The sequence below is a fragment of the Monodelphis domestica genome, chromosome 4, assembly GCF_027887165.1.
Source record: "Monodelphis domestica isolate mMonDom1 chromosome 4, mMonDom1.pri, whole genome shotgun sequence".
NCBI classification, from domain to species: Eukaryota; Metazoa; Chordata; class Mammalia; order Didelphimorphia; family Didelphidae; genus Monodelphis; species Monodelphis domestica.
This window is the reverse complement of record NC_077230.1, coordinates 91494087-91509894: the sequence shown is the minus strand read 5'-3', so window position 1 is coordinate 91509894 and position 15808 is coordinate 91494087. Positions and strand designations below refer to the sequence as shown.

The window sequence follows — 15808 nt, the reverse complement described above, 5'->3', positions numbered from 1 at the left end:
TTTATGAGCCTTTATTTATAGCTATACGAATACCTACATGCTATATATGTACATGTTCCCATACACACATGTAAATATCTTTACATGTATAGATTTTACTAATGTATACATGTATACATATATGCATATGTATCAGTAAAACCTTTTGATCGGCTTAATAATACTATTCTAAAGATTCTAGAAAATGTTGAGCCTCTAGGTTTATAGATTTAACAATTAGAAAATAAATATGAAATAAAACTAGATATCTAAGATGCCTTCTAACTCTTACTCCTGAGAATCTAAATTAACAAAACTGAGGGAATATTCACTTTTGCTAAGTCCTGACTTCTAATATATCTTCATTTACTGATCTTCATAAGTGAAATGAGTCAGAAAAGATGTCCACTATAATTTGCAAACGCACCCTGCCTTGCATGCCATATATGACATCTGAGAATTTCTTCCATCTCAACTGGTTTTACCCTTCTACCTTCTTCTGCATGAGTGGAAGTTTGTATTATTCTACTTATGGTACTGCAGTACAAAAGGAAATAATCTTTGCATTGGTTGACTGGTGTAACCCTTCATGGGGATCCTTGGCAAAATTAGTAAGTAGATAGATTTATATTCTTATTTCTTCTCCTTTCATTCAGATTTCTGTCAAAACATAGTTTTAAGAAACTAATTTATACTTAAGTATACATGATTGATAAGTATTATTTTTTCAGGAGAACTGTAATGAATATAAGAATTTTAAGTTAAAGTTATGTTCTTGATATAAAATTTTGAGTGTTAATGAGAAGGGGGATTGTTTTTATCCCATTCCACTTTGCTGTCACATAGTCATTACTTATCTCAACAATGCTGTTGTTTCTTAAGCCAGAAAATAGATATCAGTAGGGCTTCTGTAGCTGTGAGCTTGCTGGAATAGTTCCTTTAGTTCATATATTGACGTAAAATGATTTTTTCTTGTCCATGAGTCTCACTGCCAGATAAAGATTTGCACCTTCATATTCAAAGAAGATTATATTTTACTGAGAGAAAATGATATGTATGCAGATAAATATATATAAAATAAGAACAGTGATTTCCAGGGAAGTTGATTACTAACTAACAATTGATAGAGTTGGGGAAAGCCTCTTATAAGAACTAACACTTGAATTGACTCTTAAAGGGAGATAGGGGTTCCAAGAAAGAGAAGTGAGGTGAAAGAACATTCCAGGAATGAAGGAGGACACAGCCTCTGGAAAGACAGAGGCCAGAGATAGACTTGTGTTAGAGGAATAGCAAGCAGGCCAGTTGACTGTAATGTCAAGTATGTGAGAGAAGGTAATATCTAACAGTCCTGGAAAGATAGGATAGAAGACAAATTGTAAAGGACCTTATATATCAGTTCAGAGAGAGAAGTTTGTATTTTATTAAGGAGCCACAGAAAGTAGTTGAGGAGAATGATGTGGTCACTCATATGCTTTAAGAAGATTAGTTTGGCAGCATATATGAGGACTGTTTTAATTAAGGCACATTCTATAAACCCAGTTCCATCTTCATTGTCATTTGAATGTGGTGTGCTCATTCCCATTTTCTTAACCTTTTCTCATGCCCTCCTTTTGCCTTAAGCACCCCAAAGTATTTTGTTGATTTTTAGAATGCTGCCATTAACTACAACATACCACTATAAATCAAAAGTAGAAAATGTTAGAAGAGATTTTTGTGCTAGTGGTGTTATAATATTAGCAATCATAGAAGATTGCCTCTATTAGAATTGAGAATTCAAGTAAATTAGTAGATGTGATGAATAATCAATATTTTGATCATAAATGGGGCTTTTAACACCTGCTACAAATGTTATGAATGATAGAAGACCACTTTGATTTGTGTCAAATCATATTGATAACTCTTATTTTAGATTGTGTATGGGTATGCATATGAAAATAAATGACAGCTTGAGTTAGTGGAATTAACAGTTTGCTTTTCCAGGTTTTAAAATGAGTGACTAGGGAGGTGGTAAACAATAAAACTTTAAATTGAATTTGAGTTGATAGATAGGAATTAATAAGCATTTAAGTCACTTGCTTTGAGGGGGATGAATGGGGGTTTGGGGGGGCAAGAAATCTGTTTGCTATTGGGTAAATGTCCAGAACTTTGTCCCACTTTTTCTTGTATAAGTTCCAACCTAGGACACTGATAGAGTGAGAGCCAGAGCTAGAAAAGGGGAGAGGAAAGGCTGATAGGAAGGAAGGAGAATGCACACACTAGAGGAAGAATGGAACAGAAAGGGGGTATCACAAATGGAGGTCTTGTCAGCTCCCTTGAAAGTAACAGGTTGTGGGGGCAGCTGGGTAGCTCAGTGGATTGAGAGCCAGGCCTAGAGACAGGAGGTCCTAGGTTCAAATCTGACCTCAGACACTTCCTAGCTGTGTGACCCTGGGCAAGTCACTTGACCCCCATTGCCTAGCCCTTACCACTCTTCTGCCTTGGAGCCAATACACAGTATTGATTCCAAGACAGAAGGTAAGGGTTTAAAAAAAAAAAAGAAAGTAGCAGGTTGTGAGTGACACTATTATAGTAGGAAAATTGTAGTAGGAAATATAGTAAGAAGAAAAAAATAGAAAAAATAGTAGGAAAAGTTGCAGCATATGGGAAATGGTTTCGAACCCTTTTGCCCAAGTGCATGAATTTCAGATTTATTTCACTCATTTTTTTTTTAATTAAAAAAATTTTTTTTTTTAATCCTTACCTTCCATCTTGGAATCAATATTGGTGCCAAGGCAGAAGAGTGGTAAGGACTAGGCAATGGGGCTTAAGTGACTTGCCCAGGGTCACACAGCTGGGAAGTATCCGAGACCAGATTTGAACCCAGGACCTCCTATCTCTAGACCTGGCTCTCAATCCTCTGAGCTACCCAGCTGTCCCCCACTCATTTCTTTAAGATAATTCTTTTTTCCTGTCCCTTTCCTTTTTATTTCCATCTATGTTAACATGCTTATTACCGTTAGTATTGATTTTGCTCTTAATAAAAAGACGTAAAAAGAGTGTAGGCTTTCTATGAGAGATTACTTATCAGGATACATTTTTCCAAACAATTATTTAGATAGTCATGTCATTGGGTAATAATAATAATAATAGCTAATATTTATAGACTACTTTACAGTTTACAAAACACTTTGCACATAATATCTCATTTCATCCTTACAACATCCTTTTGCAAATGAAGTAACTGAGTAGTTTAACTTCTTCATTTTATAGTTGAGGAAATTGAGGACCAGTGAGGTTGTGACTTACCCAGAGTTAGACAAATAGTAATTGACAGAGCTGAGATTGAGACGTTCAGAGAAGTTCTCTGCTCCAGGTTCATCCTCATTTTTTCTCTGGAGCAAATTATTTTTCATTTTCCATTCTCCATGACATCTGGTGATTAAAGTGTATTTGTATTGGCTTTTTTGGCTTTTTTTTTTAAATAGGCCAATAATTAAGTGTTAGGATGCAACAGTTTGATTAAAGGTATTAGAGTTGCAAAGAACTTTAAAGGAGATTTCTAATTTTAAAGTTATGGACGCTAAAATGTGCAGAGAAATATAAAATGACCAAGATCACACAGAAAATAAGTAGTAAAACTGGGATTTATACTTCAGCCCTATTTCTACTACACCATATTGTCTGTTTTTTAAAAGTAACTATTTAATATTTTGAGATTTTGTAATATGATTTTTTTAGAATGTAAGACACTATTACCATTCCACTTGATAGCTACAATTTTCAAAGACTTTCCATCAGTTCTTAAATATGAAATGTGGAATTGATACTACAGGAATGCAGTAGTGAATGGATAATAGTATAGCAAAACTAAAATTAAACATTTTTGCTGTTTGGAAAGAACATAACATTTTTATATCAATTTCTAGAATTACCTAATGATTAAATTATTAACAGCAAAGAGCTTGGGATTTTATAATACTTTGTTTTTGGTAACTGATGTTGGAGAAGATGCTATTAGGGTAGAAGAATTTTTGTGACTTGTATGTATAGTGGAATGATATATATGATGTCAAGCTACAGAGCTTAAAAAATCACATTGAAAAGAACTTGTCCTAAAAAAAAAGAGAAAGAACTTGTCCTAAAGAGCCCACATGTAATGAATACTTTAAAAACAGGTCTTCCACCATACTGAATAGTGAAAAAATATCCAGTTAAATTTAAGCAGTGAGTCTCTACAGCTACTAGTTTAGCAATAGAATTACTGAGTAAAGATTTTGAAAATGCTTATTTATTTTAAAAGTCACAGACCTCATAACAAATTGATAAATTGTATGATTCTGTAATTTTCATTCACTTATGTGCTTATTTTCCTAAAATTTACTTTTTAATTTCTGAATGTGTTTTTACTATTAGCTTTTTAAACTTTTTATGAATATTTATTAATTGCTAACTATATATGCCTAATTCTGTGCTTATAATCTTTATTTTTTTCCTAAAGGAAAAAATTTGAATTAGGTATTTTTTTAATTTCTGAGAATGCTAAATTCTTACAAATTTAGTCTATAAAGTTTCTACATATTACAGGCTTTGAAAAAAAAGCCCCCAATTAATTGAGAAAAATCTACACAACCAAATTATGGTGTTAAGTTTTTGTAATCTTTTCTGCTTAATGCTCATGACATGACTTTCTTCTTAATGGCTCTTTAATAGCTGTATAACTTAAACCCAAGTGTGATTTTAATCATATTAAATGATGAAGTACTTTTGCTTGAAAATATTAAGCACCTGATATAGTTTTAAGAGTATACTTTTAAAAATAGCCACTTAAAATTCTTGTAATTTCCAAGTGTCTTTAGACTTATGGGCCTCTATACATTAGTTTTCTTATAAGACTTTATCTACAAGTTTTATTTTAGTAGTATTATGTTTAAAAATATATACTAATGACCATTTATCTCCCAGATTTTAAAGAAAGCTTTTTACCTATTAATTAAGTTTGAGGGGGCAGCTGGGTAGCTCAGTCGATTGAGAGCCAGGCCTAGAGCTGGGAGTTCCTAGGTTCACATCTGGTCTCAGACACTTCCCAGCTATGTGAAGCTGGGCAAATCACTTAACCCCCATTGCCTAGCCCTTACCACTCTTCTGCCTTCCAAGATGGAAGGTAAGGGTTTAAAAAAAAAAAGAATTAAGTTTGAAATGAAAGTGAAATAGTCAATTTGTTTCAGATAGCTATTTACTAGTGTGATGTCAATTAAGATGAATTTGGTCAGTCAAAACCAAATTTTTTTTATATGTTTTCAAAAGATTTTCCTATAAAATGCTCTGGAGTTAACCTTTATATTTTATGTTTTTATAGGAAAAAAGGAGAGAACAGCAGACTGGAAATTCAGCCTAAAGACTTGACGTAATGAGAATCCACTTCGCCTACTATATGAAGGTAGTCCAATTCTGATTTATTTGTTTCTCAGAGTTTACCTGTCACAGATAGGACATTCATATATATATTTGCATTAAAATGAGATGTGTTAAGTAGTTACCTTTGAAATCTTCGGCAATTTATTAACCTTCATAAAAGCATTTAGTTGTAGACTGTCTAGCTTTCTCGCCACATGAACATTATGAATCTCAGATGATAAAAATAAAAGCATTCATGCGTTAACTGATGTTAAAAGTTATTTGTAATTACCATTATTAGTTTTTCAGGGCAGAGCATCAAAGTAGTCCAACAATTCCAATTGTTTATATTTATCTTATTTTAAAACCTTTTGGTGCCTTTTCCTTTCTTAATTTTCTTCTTTAGCTATGTGTGTATGAATGTGATTAGATAAAAAGGAAAGCATTTTTAAGAATAGCATCCTTCTTGAGGTGTTTAAAGATCCATTGCAGACTTCTATTCCTATTTGGACTATAAATGCAGGACAATTCTGAGTGTTTTTGATAACTTTTTTTTTTAGTAGTGTCTTTGAAAACTTGAGGATGTGAATTTAAGATATTTCTAAGTTTAATAAAAGCCTTCTGTGCTATAAAAATTTTTTTTAATGGTTATATGATTCCAGGTTTCTTTTTTTATTTAATCCACCTTCTTATTTTTCCTATAATTTTTATTATATATTGTGATTTTTATTTGTGTATTTATATGTCCTATGTTTTGCCATTTTGTTTTGGGCTGAACATGCAATATAGACATGGAAAAATCATGTTTAAGGCGGAAATCAAGTTAATAATTATTTAAGCACTTATTATGTGCATAGGCAGTTTGTTATACACTAGGTTTACAAAGAAAAAGCAAAAAACAGTTGCTGACCTCAATCTAACATGCAAGCAACTATGTACAAACAAGCTATTTACAGAGAAATTGAAGATAGTTACCAGAAGGATGGCACTGTCATTTGGGGGATCAGGAAAGGCTTCCTGCATAAGTTGGGATTTCAGCTGAGACTTCAAAGAAGCCCAGAAAGTGAAGGGATGGAGATTAGGAGGTAAAGAAGTTCAAGCATGGGGGACAGCCAGTTAAAATATCTGGAAATGGGAAATCGTATGAAGAATAACAAGGAAGTTAGTATTGCTGGATTGTAAAAAAAAAAAAATTAAGCTCTATAATAGCAATATTTCTTCTAGCAGATTGTTAAAAAAGCAATTTTGTTATTTCCTTTGCTGAATTATTTTAGAATTATAGAAATATTTAGCTATTTAATTTATTCCTTTGCTTCCAGGTAGGGAATACAGTTAAAATGTTCCTGAAAGATGGGAATCTAAGATAAAGACTACTAGTGTATGAAATTTCATGTTCTTTAATGCATTTCAACATTTAGTAACCCTTATTTTCAGTAAGTTCCTTATGTCTAGTCCATATTTTTTTCATGTTATATCTTCATTAGAGATGTTCTTCACATAGTAGCTTTTTCCATTTTTCTATTCCTTTCTAGTCAAAGTTATCCTATTGATGATAAACTTCTCTGAGAGAACTACAGCCCTTTCCATATATCTGTTATGTTTGTTAGCTCTTTTTTGTCATTTTCAGGGTCTATTACTATGGCCATTTTTTTCTCGTATATTTGGTGTAGAGCATGCATGAGTAATTTTTAAAAGTTGTCCTTTAGCTTCTCTTTTGTTCTTTTAACATCCTTCTCATAAGAACCATGTTCCAAAATTTAGAAAAATTCTAACTGATTTCCCCTCCAGATTTCCATGTCTTTCAAGCAGAACTAAGAATTAGACAGAATAGTTTGACAGACAACTAGTAATAATGCAAGGATTATTTCATGACTATTACTTTGCATATTATCTGAACTTATATACCTACCATTTTTTTCTTTCACAGTAGCATGTTTGTGGTTTATATTCAACAGCCTTTTCTTTCTCTTCTTCAACTGTAATTTCATATGTGTAAGGAATTCTTCAAGAAAGGAAATTCCTCAAGATGAAACTCCCTCTATAAATACAGTTCAGTAACTCATGCAACTTATGTAATTAATTTGGAGCAATTGAAGATTGTGATTTGCCTTGGCTCATACAGCTAGTAGATTTCAGTAGTGTAACTTGAACCCAAGTCTTCCTGACTTGGAGGTTGACCCTATGCCAGGGGTACCTCACTAGCATATTGCTAGTATTTCTTCATATTGTATATATATATATTTTTTTTTGTTTTAGTTCCCAAAATTCTATTTTAGATAGTGAAAAGACTTAATAATATTTCTTAAACTTTTATATTATATATATATATTTTGCAGGAATATAATGGCACAAGTGATTAAAGAAGTATAAAGGATTTCTCAAGTCTGAAAAGGGTGGGAACTCCATCATGATTTCATTTTCAACTCTACAGCATCCTCTTCCTTGAAATTTTTGTTTTTTTTTACTGTAGTCTCAGGTAACTTTTAACTTTTTATTTTTATGATTAACAAATTGTTTTTTCTTATAATAGCTTCCTTTTGGCTTATTTGCTCTTGAATTTAATGTTGAAAATTTTGGTTTTCTATGGTAGAATTTTGTAAAGAGGATCCCTCCACTCCCTATGACCTTTGGAATATGAGTTATCTGAGAGGTTTTTCCCTTCCTCCCTTTTTCCTTCTTTCCCTCCCTCCCTCCTCCATTCTTCCTCACTTCTTCACTTCCTGAATGGATAATTACTGATGCAGTTTTTGTTATTTGGTTATATTTGGTCAATGTGTTAACAAAAATGTATGTAACTCAAATGACATACCTTTGAAATATGTATGTTAGTTACAATTTTAAAGTAAAATTAACCTAATTCTTTGGTAGTCTCTTACAAATGAATAACTATGCTAAACTAGCTAATGGCCACAGGAGCTCCTCTTCCTAATGCTATCACTATTGTTTAGGCTATCTCTTTCCATTTCTTTTCTCCAAAGCCCATCTTAATTTCTACTTCTATGGGCTACTGGTGGATGGAACACTGAACCTGTCAGGAAGTCTGAAAGACTTAAATTCAAACCTGGCCTTAGACACTTATTAGCTATGTGATCCATAGCAAGTCACTTAACCTTTGTTTGCTTCAATTTCCTTAACTGTCAAATGGGAATAATAACAACACCTATCTTGCAGGGTTGCTGCAAGTCTCAAATGTGATAATATTTGTAAAAATGCTTGACATAGAGTCTGGCACATAGTAGGCACCTGTGCAAATATTTATTCCCTTCTAGCCCTTTCTCTTCTCTCTTTACTCTGGCTCTGGGCAAGAATAGTAATAGAACTTGGGCAGAAAGGGAGGGAATGAATATTCCTGTAGTAGATTAGGAAGAATAGATGAAACAGATGATGGGATGTCCAATATTTGAGTGTACCATGAATAAAAGAAAGGTTTTTGGTTAATGAGCTGGCCAGACCCAGAAGCATCTTTATCAGTTACATTAGTAAGAAACTCAACTTTCTTCTGCTTTTGTTCTCTGACCCACTAGAACTTCTTTCCCCAATCCTTTTATTCACATTTCTGTCCAACTGAAGCTCCTGTCCTGGACTATGGGAGTAGTTACTAATCATTTTCTGTAAATACTGCTAGAAACTAGGGAAATTGAGGGGAGGTGGAAGCCCCAGTACCACTATGAAGAAAGGGGTAAATGAGCTCCTGGTGCCTAATTTGCAACTCTGAATAGATTTTAACATAAACGTATTGCTGTGTTTGATGGTTAGATTCTATAATACTATTAGTATGTACTGTAACCGAGGTAAGTTGTGGGTTAAATAAAACTTTTCTCCGAGAACCTAAATATCATATATAACATTGTTTCTGTGGGAAAATGCATTTTGAGTTCCAAACACCTGACTTAGGAAATGAACTTTTAGAAGACAACCATTTTGTAAATTGGAGATTACCCAAACTGAAGGGAGCAGTGGTATAAATAACACAACAATCAGATTTAAATTTTCATTTCTTTGCTTTAAACATATTAAAATGAATCTTTATTGTGTAAGCTTATACTAATTTATGGCTGCGGATAGAAACTTAAAAATATACTAAAACAGTGGTAATTCAGCCTGAGTATATACTTTTGGATTCTGAGAGTTTGTATTTAAAATGGACCATGCTGGTTCACTGACCATTAGCTAAATGGCTAAAAACTTCTATAATGGATGTCAAAAAGACAGAGGGAATTATTAGGAGTTCGTATTGACTGACCAGATCATTTATACTTTTTATTTACACAAAAGCTCTTTTTTTTTGTAGAAGTAATTTGTATGGAGTGAAGTAGAGAAATTTTTATTCTAGAGCTAAGGGTTAACTCATTTCACAAGATATTTCATTTTTTTAATAGTTCAAAGATAAAATATTTAGGTGGCATTATTAGTTTTTGGCTACTGTCAAAAACAACATCTAATATTTTGAATCAGGTACCAAATATCTTACTATAATTTTGTTATATTGTAATCAAGATTTGAAAACTATAATATCAGTTTCTATTAAATTCCACAGTATTTTATATCATGCATTATATATTATGTTCTTTGTTTAAAATTTAGACAAGGATGAATTTATTTTCAGAATCTTTTGTTTATTTTCAAATTATATACAGATTTAAATGATTATCAGATATCATAAGATATATTTCATTGGCAAATGTAAAGTACAATAGAGGCATTATAAAACTTAGAAAAGCTATTATTTGTATAGTACATTAAGGTTTACAAATTTTTTCCTTTCAGTAACACTGAGCTAGGTAGCATTAGTATTTTTATTTCCATTTTACAGATGAGGAAATTGAGGACCCAAAGAGGTAAATGATTTGCCTGATAATTATCAGTAAGCACACGGCTAATCAGTATTAGAACTGCCACTTAACAGTTTTCTGATTCCAAGTAAGATGTTCCAAAATTTTCACCAAGTCAAGAAGCTCTTTTATTCCATCTTCCTAAGGTCTGTGATTTGAAGTAAAATATCACAAAATGTATCTAAGTTCATATTTTTTCGAAAGTGATGCATTAGGTATTTAACTTCATCTCCTAGATAGTACCAGGTAGGAAGTTAAAATGACCATCAAATGGTAAATATCTAGTGAAACCAACAGTCAGAAACTTGTTTTTAAAAATTTGACATTATGCAAATACTCTGCTAATAAGAATGGCTTTAGTCTTGAGTATTTATATTAAAGATATATACACAAGCGGTTTTTGTATAGTATTTTTAGTGTATTCTGTGTACAAGAAGAAGAGATACTTTACTTTAAAAAGTAATTACTCATTCTTACCATCTTTCCCTAACCTTTTTCTTTTAACTTAAAAAGGAATTATTACACTGCATTCATCCACAATAGTCAAACTTTAGTGTCTGCCTGTGATAAAGAGGTCACCTTGGGTTCTTGAACATTGATGAAATCAGGGATCCTTTTAATATCAAAATATTGTATGTAGTATAAATGAGGATTGATGCCTGCAAGCAAGTTGCTAAGATAATAATAATTGTATTGATATTTTCAGTTGTGATTCTAGTGTCTGTATGTTACTTGAATATCTGTTGCTACTAGTATTAAGTAGAACTATTGCTCTCTAGTTGCTGGTAACATAATCAGTGTTATTTCCAGGATAGTTTGAAATATTACTTAGGAGCCACATGCAATTTAAAAAATATACTTTTTGAGCACAAAGGGTTTGTGGTAAAAATGCAAATCTGAAATGTTTCTAGATCTCTTAGCATAAAGAATAAATGCAACCTCCTGAGTTAATCTTTGTACAGATCAAAGTGGCAGCATTTCTAGGTTGAAAGCACAGAGGTAAATAGCTATAAAAATTCTTGGAAAAGATTAGAAGTCCTAGCATTGTCTATCTTTTTACTTCTTTACCTCAGGCCCTAGAGGGATGGGCCAGCAGCAACTTCTTATTTGTTCATCTAGTTATTTATAGGGTAATGTGGAAAGGGAAGATTTAATATTGTTTAAAGAAAAAAAGCAAGTAGGTCAGTTTGACTGGAATATATAGTGTCTGAAGGAATGTAATATGAAATCAATCTGGAAAGATAGGTTGGAGCTAGATTGTAAAGAATTTTTAAATGTGAAATGGTGGAGTTTCTTTTTATCCTAAAGGCAATAGAGAATCCACTGAAACTTCTTTAACAAGAGAATTCCATTGTCTAAACTCTGCTGTAGGAATATCAGATTGGTAGAGTGTGGATATAAGGTTGGAGAAGGGAGAGGTAGGAAGATCAGTTAGGTTCTTTTAGTAGTCCAGGGAAGATGTGATGTGGAACTAAACCAGTGTGGTGATTGTATGAGTGGTGAGAAGACTAATGAGAATGGTGTTTTGTATGTAGAATTTATAAGACTTGCTAATTGATTGTATATGGGGAATGAGGGGGGAGAGAGATTGAAATTGGGATTACTTTGAAGTTGTGAACTGGGGTGATTTGAAGATCTCTCAAAGGAAACAGGGAAGTTAGAAAGAGGTATGGGTTTAGGCAGAAGATTCGAATTCTTTTTTGGGCATGTTAAATTTGAGATGTTGATGGGACATCTAAGTGGAAGTGTCAAGCAAACTGTTGGTGATAGGGAACTGGAGTTTAGGAGCTAGATGAATGCTGGGTATTTAGATTGGAATCTTTTGCATAGAAAGGATAATTGAATACTTGGGAGTTGATTAGATCACTGAGAGAATATGCAGAGAGAAGAGAAGAAATCCCAGAACAGAGCTCTGAGGACAACCTTCATACAAGGGTTGGAATATGGATGGTGATCTCTCAGAGGGGACTAATTAGGAACAATTGGGCAGATTGGAAGAGGACTAGGAAAGAGCAGTGCCATGAAAACATGGGCAAGAGAGCATATCCAGGTTGCTCAACAGTGTCAGCTCTTATAAAGAGGTCAGGGAGGATAAAGGATAAGATTGTGGGTGACTTTAGAACAATTTCAATTGAATAATGATTGTTTGAATCCATATTTTAAAAGTAGGATATGAAGAAGTTGAGGCAATAATTGTATAATGAATAATAATTGTATTCTTTCTAGGAGTTTGGCTATGAAAGGGAGTCTTTACATACCTATACATATTCATACATCACTTTAGGGGGATGGTAAAATCAGATGATGGGTGGGGGAGATCTTGACCTTTTTTATAGGTAAGTACTAGGGTTTTACTACTAGATAAGGAAAGATAAGAAATTTGAGGGAATGCTTGAAGAGGTGCACTGCTGGAGGAAATAAGAGGATGGGACTAAAGGCCTAAGAAAAGGGAATGTCTTCCTTTGAGACTGGGACACAAGAAGAAAGGGAGGGAGGTAGAGGCAGCTGGGTGGCTCAGTATCTGTCTATCTGTTTATCTATCTATCTGTCTGTCTGTCTTATCTGTCTAGTGAGGTATGAAGCAAAGTCTTCCTCTGGGAGAGAGGGGTTAGGACTACTTTTGGAATTGATGCTGTGGCGTATTTGGTAGAGACTGAGAATGGGAAGAATAAAAGGATTAGCATAAAGTAAAAAGGATACTGTTGGAATTAGATGACAAATTTGTAGCAAAATCAATTAGCATAGTCATATGACTGTTTTGGAGTTTGCTGCTGGCTAAAGAAGTAGTAACTGTAGAGAAGATTAGGATGACTCAATACAAGATTAAGATTAGAAAATTTTGGGAGTAGAAGATAGTATGAAATTAAACTAGTTAACTATAGGTTAAACATTTCAAAGGGGAGAAATTGAGGCCTGAGCAGGGATAATATCTTGTGGAAAAATATAGGGATGGACTGATTGGAGGTCATGGGGGTGGGGTGGGGGTGGAGCATAGATTAAGGAGGGCAGTGAAACTCTGGGGAGAGTTGAAAGGATAGGAGGCTTTATGTATGTATGTATACATATATATATATATACACACACACACACATATAATATATGGTTCTTAACTCTTTGTTATAAATCTTAACCTTGTGTCCTGGATCATAGGATTCATAGGATTACAAAGAAAACCAATTATATTGGAATAGTTATTCAAATATTATTTAAAATAAATTCACAAATCATAGGTTAAGAATTTGTAATCTAGATGGAATGAAGGAAACTCAAGAAAAAATTTTTGAGTATAGTGGTGAAGTAGGGAGAGAGGGGACTCAGAACTTATTTCTGACAACCATTATTTTCTCTGTATTTTAGAAGTTGTGAGTACAGTATGTTGTTATACTCACATGCTGTTATATGCAACTTAAAAAAAACAAAAACCTTTATCTTCCATCGTAGAGACCATACTAAGTATCAGTTCCAAGGCAGAAGGGGGGCAGTAAGGGCTAGAAAATTGGAGTTAAATGACTTGCTTAGGACCACACAGCCAGGAAGTGTCTGAGACCATATTTGAACCCAGGACCTCCAGTCTCCAGACCTGGCTCAGTATCTACTGAGCCCCCTAGCTGCCCCTATACAATATACTTTCAGCAGTATATTTTTTTAATCTAGTATAATTTAAAGTTAATTAGTTGTATGTTTAATGGTATGTGTAATTGTTACTATGCTGTATTGTAATTATGTGTTAAGTATGTTTAATTCTCCTAATTGACCATAATTGATTTTAGCTTTACCTGTACAAACTGAGTTTGTCTAGAACCTTGTAGGGGGAGAAGAGTAGAGGAGGAAAACTCTTCCAGGAACCTCCTTGACTCTCTGGTTAAGAAAATGTACAGATTAGTAGTTTAGGAATAGGGAAGGAGGGAGAAAATTTTTGATTCCCATCCCATTCCTTTGCTACTACTCTTCTTCCATCAACATCCTTTTTAGATCCCAGAAGCTAGACTGTTCTCTTAATTTGATTTAGTTCAGCAAACATTACTGTTGCCTAGTAAGTTTTCACACGGGGCAGCTGTGTGGCACAGTGGATAGAGTGCCAGATGGAGTCAGGAAGATCGGCTTTAGACACTCACTAGCTATGTGACTCTGGGTAAGTCACTTACTTACTGAAGCCTGTTTGCCTCAGTTTCCTCATCTGTAAGATGAGCTGGAGAAGGAAATGGCAAATCATTCCATATCTTTGCCAGGGAAATCCCTAAAGGGGTCATGAAGAGTCAGACACTATTGAAAAATGACTAACATGTTTTCACGTTGTACAAGGTGCTGGAGATAACACAGACAAAAAAGAAGCAACCCCTCCCTTCGAGGACCTTATATTTTGCTGGAAGGAATATACATCACAGTATACATCCCGTAACAGAGGTACTGTGGCTGACAGGAAACAGTGTCAATCCTGGGGCTTTATTATATGCTCTGTATTGACTTCTACTCTCTGGAAGTTGGCATAACTGTCACCTAGCATCTGTGAATGTCCACTTCTTAAACAATGGGCTGCCTGGGTTATTGATCCAGGGAATTTCAGAGGGATCTCAGAAAAGCTTTCTGTTGTGCAGTTTTTTCCTTTTGCTCCTATTCAGGGAGGGACTGGGGCTGCAAATGCTTCTTTCCCATTTCCCTTACCAAAGTTAACCTTATACATAGGGAATATTTGAATTGATTTCTTTTAAGGGAATTACTCTTTTACACTTTCATGCCCCAAATATCTTTCCACCCTCCTGAAATTCCTCTGATTAGAGAGAGAGATTCATTGGGTTAACCAAACAGTTAACCAAACATAGAAAGTTAAGGAAGACTATCATTTATTTTTACCTTTGGGTATATTAATAGAATCAGATTGCTTTTTTAAAAATATAGATTTTTTATATCTTGTTTTTATATCACTGAGACTTCCCCTAATATCCCATTACCCCGCCCTTCCTAAGATTTAAAAAAGGTGGGGGGCAGGTGGGAAGAAAAGGCAAAACCCAAACCAATGTATTGATTGGTTTTACTGAATTTTTCTTCTTCCTCATTACAATTTTTTTTTTTGGTTAAAAATCAGATTACAGATCTTCAGGGAAAAGTTTTGACTTGACTCTGAGGGACAAGGAGTGGTGTGGGAAGTAGACAGTTTTGGTGTGACTGGTTCAGGCTCTTATCACTTCTTGCCTGTACTATTACAGTAACTCCCATTGGTTTACCTGCCTCAATTTTCTCCTTTGCTTCAACTGGTCCTCCACAAAGCTGTTAGTGCTTTTTCTAAAGTGAAAGCCTGACTGTGTCATCTCACTAATCAGTAAACTCTCATGGCTCCTTATTATTCCCTCTGTGATCAAGTATAAATTCTGTTGTTTGTCATTTAAAGTTTTCACAACCTGGTCCCCTCTGCCTTTTCACAGCGTTATTACACATTATTTCCTTTCATGCAATCCAGGATCCAGTCAAACTGGCTGCCTTCTCATTATTCTCATATGACATACTGTCCTTTGTCCAGGTTATCTCCCAAGAATGGAAGGCACTTCCTTCTTACCTCTGCCTCTTGGAATTCCTGGTTTCATTCAGGACTCAAGTGGGCAAGTATCTCTTTCTGCAAGAAGCCATAC

General features: G+C 34.0%; 1 protein-coding gene across 6 annotated transcripts in view; it reads left to right on the top strand.

Annotated features, from left to right (window-relative positions):
• Positions 1-15808, top strand: part of ZNF148 (zinc finger protein 148) — a 147688-nt gene that overhangs the window by 39190 nt on the left and 92690 nt on the right. For 5 of the 6 annotated variants that reach the window (XM_056793578.1, XM_056793573.1, XM_056793575.1 and 2 more), the window contains exons 2-3: positions 5315-5395; positions 7689-7828. The gene's annotated coding sequence lies outside the window, so the exon portion shown is untranslated. Of the gene's footprint in view, positions 1-5314; positions 5396-7688; positions 7829-14486; positions 14589-15808 lie in introns of all 6 variants that reach the window. The other variant, XM_056793574.1, reaches the window with a different exon arrangement.